At 44.5% G+C, this 10,090-nt stretch overlaps 1 long non-coding RNA gene across 1 annotated transcript in view; it reads left to right on the top strand.

Annotated features, from left to right (window-relative positions):
• The first annotated feature begins 775 nt into the window (after window positions 1-775).
• The window catches only part of LOC115643514, a 308,917-nt gene continuing 299,602 nt past the window's right edge, over window positions 776-10,090 (top strand). Inside the window, exon 1 of the long non-coding RNA XR_003998342.1 lies at window positions 776-825. This is a non-coding gene — a long non-coding RNA (uncharacterized LOC115643514). The remainder of the gene's footprint in view (window positions 826-10,090) is intronic.

Below are 10,090 nucleotides of genomic sequence, written 5' to 3'. Positions count from 1 at the left end.
AACAAACCTCGGTCAAGGATACTCTCCATATGCTTGGTCCCATAGACAACCTGCTCTGGCTCTGGTTCCCTCCTTCTGCTCCCTGCCTGGGCCGACTGCTGTGGGCACTTGACCCCACATGGCCCCCAACGCATCGTTTCTGCTTGGCCCTGCCTCAGCAGAGAGGGCTGGATTTCATGACCTCTCCAGGGCCCTTGCAGCCATACAGCTCTATAATTCTATGCCATCGCAATATAATGTAAACAACAACAAAAGTGGAAACACCCCAATCTAACATCTAACAATTCAGTGTGAAATGACATTCCACAGCACGAAGTGACAATATGTAGGAGTGCAAAGCCCGACAATTCAGCACCGTGCAAATGAAAGCCCCATAGGGCAAAATGACAGACTGCAAAAGAGCTCAGCTCAAACCAACACAACACAAGCCAGTGCAAAAACCATACAACACGAAACAATGCATCAGAGTGCAAAGTGACACTGTGCAAAACAGCTGTGTGGAACAACGACATAGTACAAACCCACACAATAGAATCATATAGAAAGATAGGGCAGGGAGGGACCCCGAGAGTCAGGGCCAAGTATACCTAGGCCATCCCTGACAGGTGTTTGAAGAACAGGAAAACAAAGGGCACCACGAACTTCTGTTTTTTTGGATGAGTCAAGAAAAGGGAATAGTATTGTCCCACTCGGGTAGCCCCTGTTCAGTTCCAGGTTAGAAAGCAAAACTCTTCTGCAAGAATATCCAAAAAAATTGTGTTTCACTTCACTTCATAAGTACAGTTGTGTGGCAATTAAATGATGACCCTAAAGTTTCATAAAAGTGTGGGAAATACGGATGTATCTGAGAAAATGGCTTGGCATGAAGAAAGACAAAAATTGATGGGTCGAGAGAACAGGCACTGTTTCCCCCTGGTTTGGAGCTTCTCTCACAACTACTGGAATAGAAAAGCTAAGCAAATGGGGTTCTATTGTTGCAAAGGAGATTGAAGTGAGGCTATTTTCTCCAGATAGAATTTATGGTAACATCAGGAGTGGGATGTGAAACCACATCTCTGTGCAGAGACCAGAACATCCAAGAGACTGGAAAAAAAATAAATCTCATAACTAGCACTTTAGACCAGTCCACCATCCTGATACTACAAAGAATATGACTTATGAACCCTAGTGTTCATTAATAGTTGATGACACTCTTTAGGCCGGTCGAGATGGCACATCTCTTTCAACTCCTAGAGACCTTCTACAGCACAGCTGATTTTTAGACACAGTCACCCAGACCTAAAGTTACACGTTTCCTGGAGCTCCATGAGTTCTGTGGTGTTGTAATGTCCCTGCTCACATTTTAAGTGAACAAAAGATGGGTGCTGGCATTCTGAGACAGTAATGGTGAACCTCAAAATCCTGCCCTGTGGGCCAGAAAGTTAAGCAACCAGCACCCACAACCTCTACCAGTATAGCATTCTGTCTGAGAACAGCTCACTTACCAACAGCTGGAGTATGAAATCCCCATTTCTTTGTTGTTCTAGCACTGTAGTCCTCACTTTCCTGTTGCTTGTCTGTATAATCTCTATCTGGTTCTGTGATTGTTTCTGTCTGCTGTATAATTAATTTGTTGGGTGTAAACCAATTAAGGTGGTGGGGTATAATTGGTTAGATAATCATATTACACTATCAGAGGGGTAGCCATGTTAGTCTGGATCTGTAAAAGCAGCAAAGAATCCTGTGGCACCTTATAGATTAACAGACGTTTTGGAGCATGAGCTTTCATGGGTGAATACCCACTTCGCCAGATGCAAGTCACCCACGAAAGCTCATGCTCCAAAATGTCTGTTACTCTATAAGATGCCACAGGATTCTTTGCTGATGTTACAGTATGTTAGGATCGGTTAGTTAAATTTCAGTAAAATGATTGGTTAAGGTATAGCTAAGCAGAACTCAAGTTTAACTATATAATCTGCAGTCAGTCCCGGTGTGAATGGGAATGGGAATGAGAATGAGAATGGAGGTAGGGGAATTAGAATTATGTTTTGCTAAGTGGAGGAATAGGAATAGGGAAGGGGAACAGGGGCACAGGAAAGCCTCTGTGGTGTCAGAGCTGGGAAGGGGGATACTGAGGAAGGAAATTGAAATCATTGCTTACTGGAAGTTTACCTCAGTAAACATTACATTGTTTGCACCTTTGAGCTTTGTGCATTGCTGCTCTCTGGTCACATGAGAATGACCAGAGAATGGGAGGGTGAGGGGATAAACCCTCTAAGAAGTATGTCTTTCAGGGTGTGAAAAACCCCAGAACCAGTATAATTAAGCTGACCTAAACCGTGGTTAGATAGTGCTAAATGAAAGGCAAGATTGTTCTGTCAACATAGCTATTACAGGGATGAAAAACCCTGCCCCTCACTGAAGCAACTGTCTACTCCACAGTACTACAACAGTATTTTAAGTATAGCCAGTCTCAGAGTGAGACCAGGTCTGGCACTAAAACAACAGCAATGACACCCCCCCTAAAGCTGCCATAGTTAGCAGGATTCAAACCTGCATGGGGAAACACCAGCGGATTTCTAGTCCATTGCCTTAACCACTCCGCCACAACTACTTGCTGCACAGCTGCATCCCTACACAATCTTTCTGTTCTCACAGAATTATCACTTCAAATGGTTCAGACTAGCTCCCCCAGCACACTCATGGCTGCGCATCAGTGTAAGTGTGTCCATGGTGAACAGCAAGAGTTCTTGCCCATTTCCCTTCCGGCTGGAGAACGATGAGAGTCTGTTTGTGGCTAATAACATTGCTATAGATTGTTGTTCATTCCCCACACTGACAATTCAGACAGTCTCTTTCCTATTCAAATCTCCACCATATCATTCCAATAGCCGGGGCAGGATTTCTCTGGGGCACTGAAACGTTTCAGGGGATTGGGGTGTGAGCTCAGCCTTGCATTCCATCCCTGATGTTTCATGGACTAACAACAGCAGCAGAAAGAAAAAGCCAAGCCAATATCTCACTGTCAGAGGTGAAGGTGGCCATGTCCCCTCTGTCTGACTATTGCCATTGCAGGACAGAAGGGTTCACTGGAATCGAATGCCCTGGCTCAGACAAGAGACACAAGGAGGTTTTGCTGTTCATTGATCTGTGCAAAGGAAATTGTGTCTCTGTGTGAAATTGAGAAGGGAAATGAAACATCCACATGGTGGCCCAATGCCCTAAGGAATGTGGGTGAGGGAGTCTGGCTGAGAAATTATTTAATAGGAATTTGTATCAATGTACTGCCCTGATTAAAAGCTATGTCTTTAAGGCAGCCACTGTTGTTAGTACTTGAACCTGCGTGGAAACACCCGAGTGGGTATCAAGTCCTTTGCCTTAACCAGGAATAATCAATTATTTTATCAAGTTCCAAATTTCTTGGTCAAGGTCTAGTCAACGTCTAGACACCAGAGAAAATAATACACTGATGATAATAAGAAGAATATAGAAAGATTTTGCTGTCACTATGGGCATAACTATGATGATTGTTTCGTGTTTCACTCTTAATATCTGGCACCACCATTGCCTTTCCCTTTAGTCTTGTAGTTTACCAAGGGTAAAACTAAACATCACTTCAGATACAAGGGAGTGTTTGTGTTCATTCCTGTTAGCTACACAGTTGTTTGATGTAGCTGTTTTCAACCCTCTGGCTCTGCTGGGATAAATAACATTTCAGGGAGTCACTGAACTGAAGGAGGGAGATCACTTTTTGACAGGTTACGCCTCCTCTTAAAGGTGTTTGTCTGGTGGGCAGCCCTGGTTCCCAGGTCTCTGCTGAGGGAAGAAAGTTTTTGTGCAAAATACCAAAACTCTTAACAGAGAGGAGGGAAAGGCCATGGCCACATGACGGGGCCAATGTGTATGACAATATGGTTCTTCTATGTGAGATGACTCTGAACATTGACTGATCTCCACTCCCTTGGATTTGAGGAGATGTTTAGTTGTGCACTTGGGAACCTATAAGGCTGAAGCAATTTTATGGATGGTGACACAACGATTGAAGGGTTATTTAATATTGTAGAAATTGATAAAAACACTTAGCTTAAACTGGAACTGCCTGTTATTAAAGGCTGGGTTCCCCACCTCAGTTCCATAAGCTCTGCTAGAAAGGCCCTGGGTTCTCTCCTGCCTCAGTGAGAACTAGAGGGAATCATCCCCTGCTGCCCTTGGCTCCAGGCTGTTTTTTCAGGGGAGGGGACTTGGAATTGATTTGTTTGCTGTTGAGAAGGGAAACCCAGGCTGCTGCCCTGTCCCAGCCTCTGTTCCCCTGGGAGCCCTGCATGTTTTTTCTCTAGAGCAGGCTGGGAGCAGCAGCTGAGGCAAAGGACAGCCTGGGCCGGGCAGATAAGAAGGAGTTTAGCAAGCAAAAAAGGTAAAATGGCAGTGGAGTATTACCTTGGACTCAACGGTATTTCTCTATTGGTCTGTCTGCTTTGGGGCAGGGACAATAACATATCCTGCTGCATTCATTATTTCAAAGGGCCGTTTAGGATTTTCATTCTCATACATGGTGCACAAAGCAGGACTCAATCCTCTGTGGAAACTAAATGAGCCACTCACAGATTCTAGCAGCCACAATGAGCATTTGTTGTGAGAGCTCAGACCTGCCCCTGTCCCAGAAGGAAGGGGGTTGTTTGCAATTGGACTGAACCACTGACCTATCAGCTCTTAACACCCAAACTTTCAGTAACTGTATCATCAATGCCTGTGAGTGTTGTTTAAAGCATAAGAAAAACCACACTGGGCTAGACCAAAGGCCCATCTAGCTCTGAATCTTGTCTTCTGACAGTAGCAGGTGCCCCAGAACCAGTTAACAAGGCACCACTGGGAGTTGAACTCAGGATCTCCTGTTTACAGAACAGATGCTTCAGCCAGGGAATCCACAGTGCCTGCCTGTGGTTATGACACCCTGTCTGCCCACACCTGACTCCCTGCCATCACCACCAGGGCCTGACAAGCTTTGCTTGTGTTTGGATTCTGCAAAGCAGAGGAGCAGGTGATGTTTTCCTTACAAGTTATGTGTGAGTGAATCTTTGGCCAGGTCTGCACTACAAAGTTGTTTCAGCAGAATTATATTGCTCAGGTGTGTGAAAAACACACAACGCTACCTTGGTCTCTAGCTTGTGGCTGGTGTACACACTGCAGTGCCACGTCTGGAAACAAACCTGCCCTGTTTTGGTTACAAAATAAAATTACTTCAGTGAGAGGCCTAGAGCTTTTTGCGGTAAACTTAAAGTGATAGTGTTTCAGTATAGACACAGCTGTTCATTATATCAACTTAACTGGCCTCCTCCAGTATCCCACAATGCCCGCTGTGAACTTGCCTGCCCTGTATTCCTGCTACAGAGTCATGGGCCCCTCCCCTTTCATTGCTCTGGGAAGTTCTGACAGCTGAGCCTGCTGCTCTGCTCTGGCAGCAAGGAGCAAATCACTGCCATGGATGCTGCTTTCTCCCGCACTGCGAACACGAAGCAGGGTGGCTGGAGCTTCCTTACAGTGTGTGTGGGGGGGAACCAGCATCCAAACTGAGACACCGCCATGATGCCCTTCCCTAGAGGAGGCTCTTACCTTCTAAACAGGGATGGCTGTTTTCTAGTAAAATGAGGAAAAGGGAAGGGGGAAGCACGAAAGAGGTTCCTTCTGGCGCTCACATCCATGAACCTGAATACTCTCTCAGCCCTCAAGGAGATACCTCAAGAAGGAGACTTGCTGAAGCAAAGCCATAGGGGTCTCCAAGGTTTCCCTGGCCCCTCGCCCCATCCTGCCTGGCTGATGTCAGCATCTCTCTGTGAAGTCACCACCTCCCCACCACCTTTGACCAATAGTCTGAGGTCCTGCAAAAGGCCTTTGTGATGTCACTGCCACACCCCTCCCTTGCTGTGTTAATCTCCTGCCCCTGGCCAGGCACTTTGGAGGTTTGAGCTACTCTCTGTGGATCACCCCACTCAAGGAGCGTTCGTTCTAGGAAGCAAGCCGGCTAGACAGGAAAACAGATGCTGCTCCCAGTGCTACACTCTGTTTTTCAGAAATTAGTCAACTTTATGGCCAGAAGAGATCATTAGAGCATCTAATCTGACCCCCTGCATATCACAGACCCCTGTATGACATAATAGCTACTTTTGGGGCAAACACATTCCAGAAAGACATCTAGTCTTCATGAAATGACATCAGGAGATGGAGAATCCACCAATTTCCTTGGTCGCTTGATCCTGTGGTGAATCATCTTCGTTGTTGACTATTTGTGCCTTAATTGTAATATGAGTTTGTCTCTTTTCACCATCCAGCCATTGTGGCTTGTTATGCCTTTCTCTGCTAGAATAAAAAGCCCTTTCATACCCAATCTTTTCTCTCCATTAAGGCCCTTCAACACTTCAATGAAGTCACCTTTCAATCTTATTATGATAAGCTAAACAGGTTGAGCTCTTTCAATAGCTCACTGGAAGGCATTTTTCTCCAGCCCTCATAACATTTGGTGGCTCTTTGCTGCCCCAGCTCCAATTTCACAACATATTTTTCAAATGAGGACACCAAAACTGGAGGCAGTATTCCAATAACAGTCTCACTGATGCCATGTCACCTCCTGTAACGTTATTGACATAATCTGTAACTATATAGATCACTTTTGTGACCACTGTTCTATATTTGCAGCCAATATTATAGAAAGGTTGTCCTGTAAGGGGTCTATGGAGAGGTTCTGATTGGCTGATTAAAATGCTGCTATCTCTGGATGTGTATCATTTTTGTAGTTGACATTATGAATATTGGCTCTATGCTGTCCATATTTCAAACTTGAGCTATGCTTCCGGGGAACACCCCAGCCAGACAAGTTGTTGTCAGTTCTGCCTAGACTGCTTGATGGCCCATTAAGGACCATCAGCTATGAAATCGACCCATTGAGAGAAGGCAGAGATGCCTTGTGACTCAGCAAGTTTTGCAGAGACCTGCCTATGGACAGAACTCTAAGGTTTTTCTATGCCAAATGCTGGATAGAATGTCCTTGGGACAAAGAAAGCAAAGACCACATGGCAAGAGACTATAAAACGCAGAGGCCTTGTCTCCAATCCTCCTTCATACCTCTGGAGGGACTTTGCTACAAACTGAAGCTCTCTACAAAGGACTGAATGACTCATTCCAACTGTTGATGTACTCCAGAGACTTGATTTGAATCTGCACTTTATTCCATCACTGCTACAAGCCAAACCAAGAACTTTGCCGTTACTGGATGTGAAGGTTTCAAACCCATGTGCATTTTATATAACAACCTGGTCTATAGATTGTGCCAGCTCTTTTCCAGACCCAAAATCCAGAGTATGGTCAAGGGACCAGAGGCCTAGCAAATCGTGATCAGCTAAGAGAAAACTGGGTAAATAGAACGCCTTGCTTGCTAAGATAGGCCTGATCAGCAAATTTGCAGGTGTTGGAGCTAAGAACTAAAGAATTGTGTCTTATTCAGAGCTGCAGGTTGAACAAAGAATCCCTGTTCCTATTGTGTTAGTCTCTTCTGTACGGAAACGTTCTTCCCACTGATCCAGCTTTAAGTTTAGGAAAAGTTGGCACATGTCAGTATAAGATATGGTATCCTTCCACCTCCCTTCCCAGGGACCAATGCCTTGCCTTTAGACACACAGAAAACACTCTTTATTGCCATATGCTTTCATTGTTTCTTTGCTTTAAAACCTATGAATGTACCTGTTGGACAATCAAAGGAGTTGCTCCAATCCTATGGACCCCAAAGCAGAATTCATCATAGATATTTTATACTACTAACATTTTATCAAAGTATTCATAAAATGTTAACCTGCTAACTTGAGACCATGAGAGACATTATATAACCTGTTAACCACTGGCTAATGTGCTTATCTTGTCTTGCTGCAAAACCTATTCCGGGGTGTGGCACTGTCTACCCCGTCTCTTAACCCCGCCCATGGAAAATCTATATATTCTATTGTAATCAATTGATTGACAGTGTCTCTGAGCCTAATAAGCAAGGTGACATTCTGCCAGCACTGTGTGTAATAAACTTCTATGCTTGACCTCTACACGATGTGGATTTATGTCCTTCAGTGGTGAAGCTAGTAGTTTATTTAAGGTTATAGGTAGGTTCAGGTTAGTAAAATACAGTGAATCAATGTATTAGTATTACATATAGAATTGTATTTGTTAGGGGTAGTTACCCCTTCTCCAAGTCTCTCTTTGAGGACTGAGAGAGTATTCGGGTTCACGGACGTGAGCGCCAGGAGGAAGCTCTTTCGAGTTTTCTCCTTCCCTTTTCATGATTTTACTAGAAAACAGCCGTCCCTGTGTAGAAGGTAAGAGCCTCCTCGAGGTTTGAAACTTGCTCACTCTGATCCATCTGGTGATGAAGTCTAAGCATGGAAAACATGAGCTTAAGGATGCCGAATTTTATTCCGCACCTGGGACTTTGTCCCCTAGAATCACTGGGGACATTAAGATTTGTCCTTTTTGTTTCACCTTTTCCTCCCTCCCTCCCTCCCTCCTTTCTCTTCTCTTGCTTCTTTTGTCCTTTCTCCTATTCCCCTCCCAACACCAGGAGCGGGGTGTGTGTGTGTTGTGGGGGAGTATTTGGCAGCTCCCACTGTGGGAGGTCCACCCAAAAATGTGGGTCTGAAATAGTGCTCGGGTAGTGATCCCCACCAGTGATCTGGGCCAACCTTTGGGCTCCCTGGTGAAAACCCTCAGCCTCCCGTCCTCAGTCTCTACCCTGATTGTCTGAGCAGGGGGTTATAGACAGGGAGGAGACTCAGGTCTTTGTTCTCTTACAAGACCGAGTAAATAAGTCATAACCAGTCATATGTTTGATGAATTTTGCTGCTTCTCTGCATTAATGGTCTCTGAGCAGTTCATGATTCTCTCTAACATTGCAGTTCTCCTCAAATACTTGCTGAGTAATTACTGTGCACTGTTGTTAGTCTGGAGCTCATTTGAAAACACTTTACTCAAGTCATTCAATGTATGAAATTCAAGATCCAATGGTTAATTTCAAAGTCAGGGCTCTTGGTTCCTATTCCCAACTCTGCCGCTGGCTGTGTGACCTAAGACTAGTCAATTCTCCTTTCTCAGCCTTAGCTTCTCCCTCTTTCAAGTAGGGATAATAATGATCCATTCCTACTTACCTCACGGTGGGTGGAGGATGGAGATCCACTGGAGAATGTCACTAAGAGTAGTGCATAATATGAGGTGTCCTATCACATTTACTCAGAGCAGATTATGAAATAATAGAATAGCTGAAATATTCCATTTTATTTGTATTTTTTATTTTGAAATTGTTAAGAGCAGCAACAACTTAGCTCAGACTGAAGCATGTTATCCAATTTTTGAGATCTAAGTGTCTCCACTTTGTGTGCGAAGAGACAATTTAACACACTCTAACAAACAGGAGATGCTTTTGTTTTGCAACAAAATATTTTTGCAAAGAACTTTCATCCCACTTGTTTTGATTTCGAGAAACAAACTAGTTTAGTCTGAAGGGGATTTTCGGACTGAAATGGTTTCAATGAAATTTCCCCACCATCTCGATTCCTAGGTGTAGTAAGTGAAGGCCCTGATAAAGGCCCAGTATGAGGCCTGAGGCCTGAAATAAAGTAATGGTTAAGACTTTGCTAACATAAAGCAAAGTGAAGCTGTGAGCCAGAGGCAGGCCCTGCTCACAGAAGCTGGCAAGGAAAGGGCTGATGCTGCAAGAAGATACGTACCTAAAAGGTACTGAACACTAGAGATCAGAACATTCACATACTGGCACATTCCACACAGATAACAAGGAACAGACTGACCCATCCCAATGACAGGGCCAAAAGGGTAATATGAAGGATAGAGTTGTTTTGATAGAACCAACATGTACAAGGTGAGAGGAGGGACTTTACTACATAGAGGGGTTGTACCTTACTATGTAGAGGGACTGCACCTCAATACGTCAGGAGTGATGTGTAACTTGTTTGTGCCTGTGTATAAAAATGTATTCCTGGGGCTATGTCTTTGTCCGGCCTAGGGGGCAGTGGAAAGTCCCGCCACTGACTGAGCTGAGTCCATTGCCAAGAGGCACTTTCTCGTA

The sequence above is a fragment of the Gopherus evgoodei genome, unplaced genomic scaffold (genome assembly GCF_007399415.2).
Source record: "Gopherus evgoodei ecotype Sinaloan lineage unplaced genomic scaffold, rGopEvg1_v1.p scaffold_61_arrow_ctg1, whole genome shotgun sequence".
NCBI lineage: Eukaryota > Metazoa > Chordata > Testudines > Testudinidae > Gopherus > Gopherus evgoodei.
The sequence above is the reverse complement of the archived record's forward strand: the minus strand, read 5'-3'. Positions and strand labels throughout refer to the sequence as shown.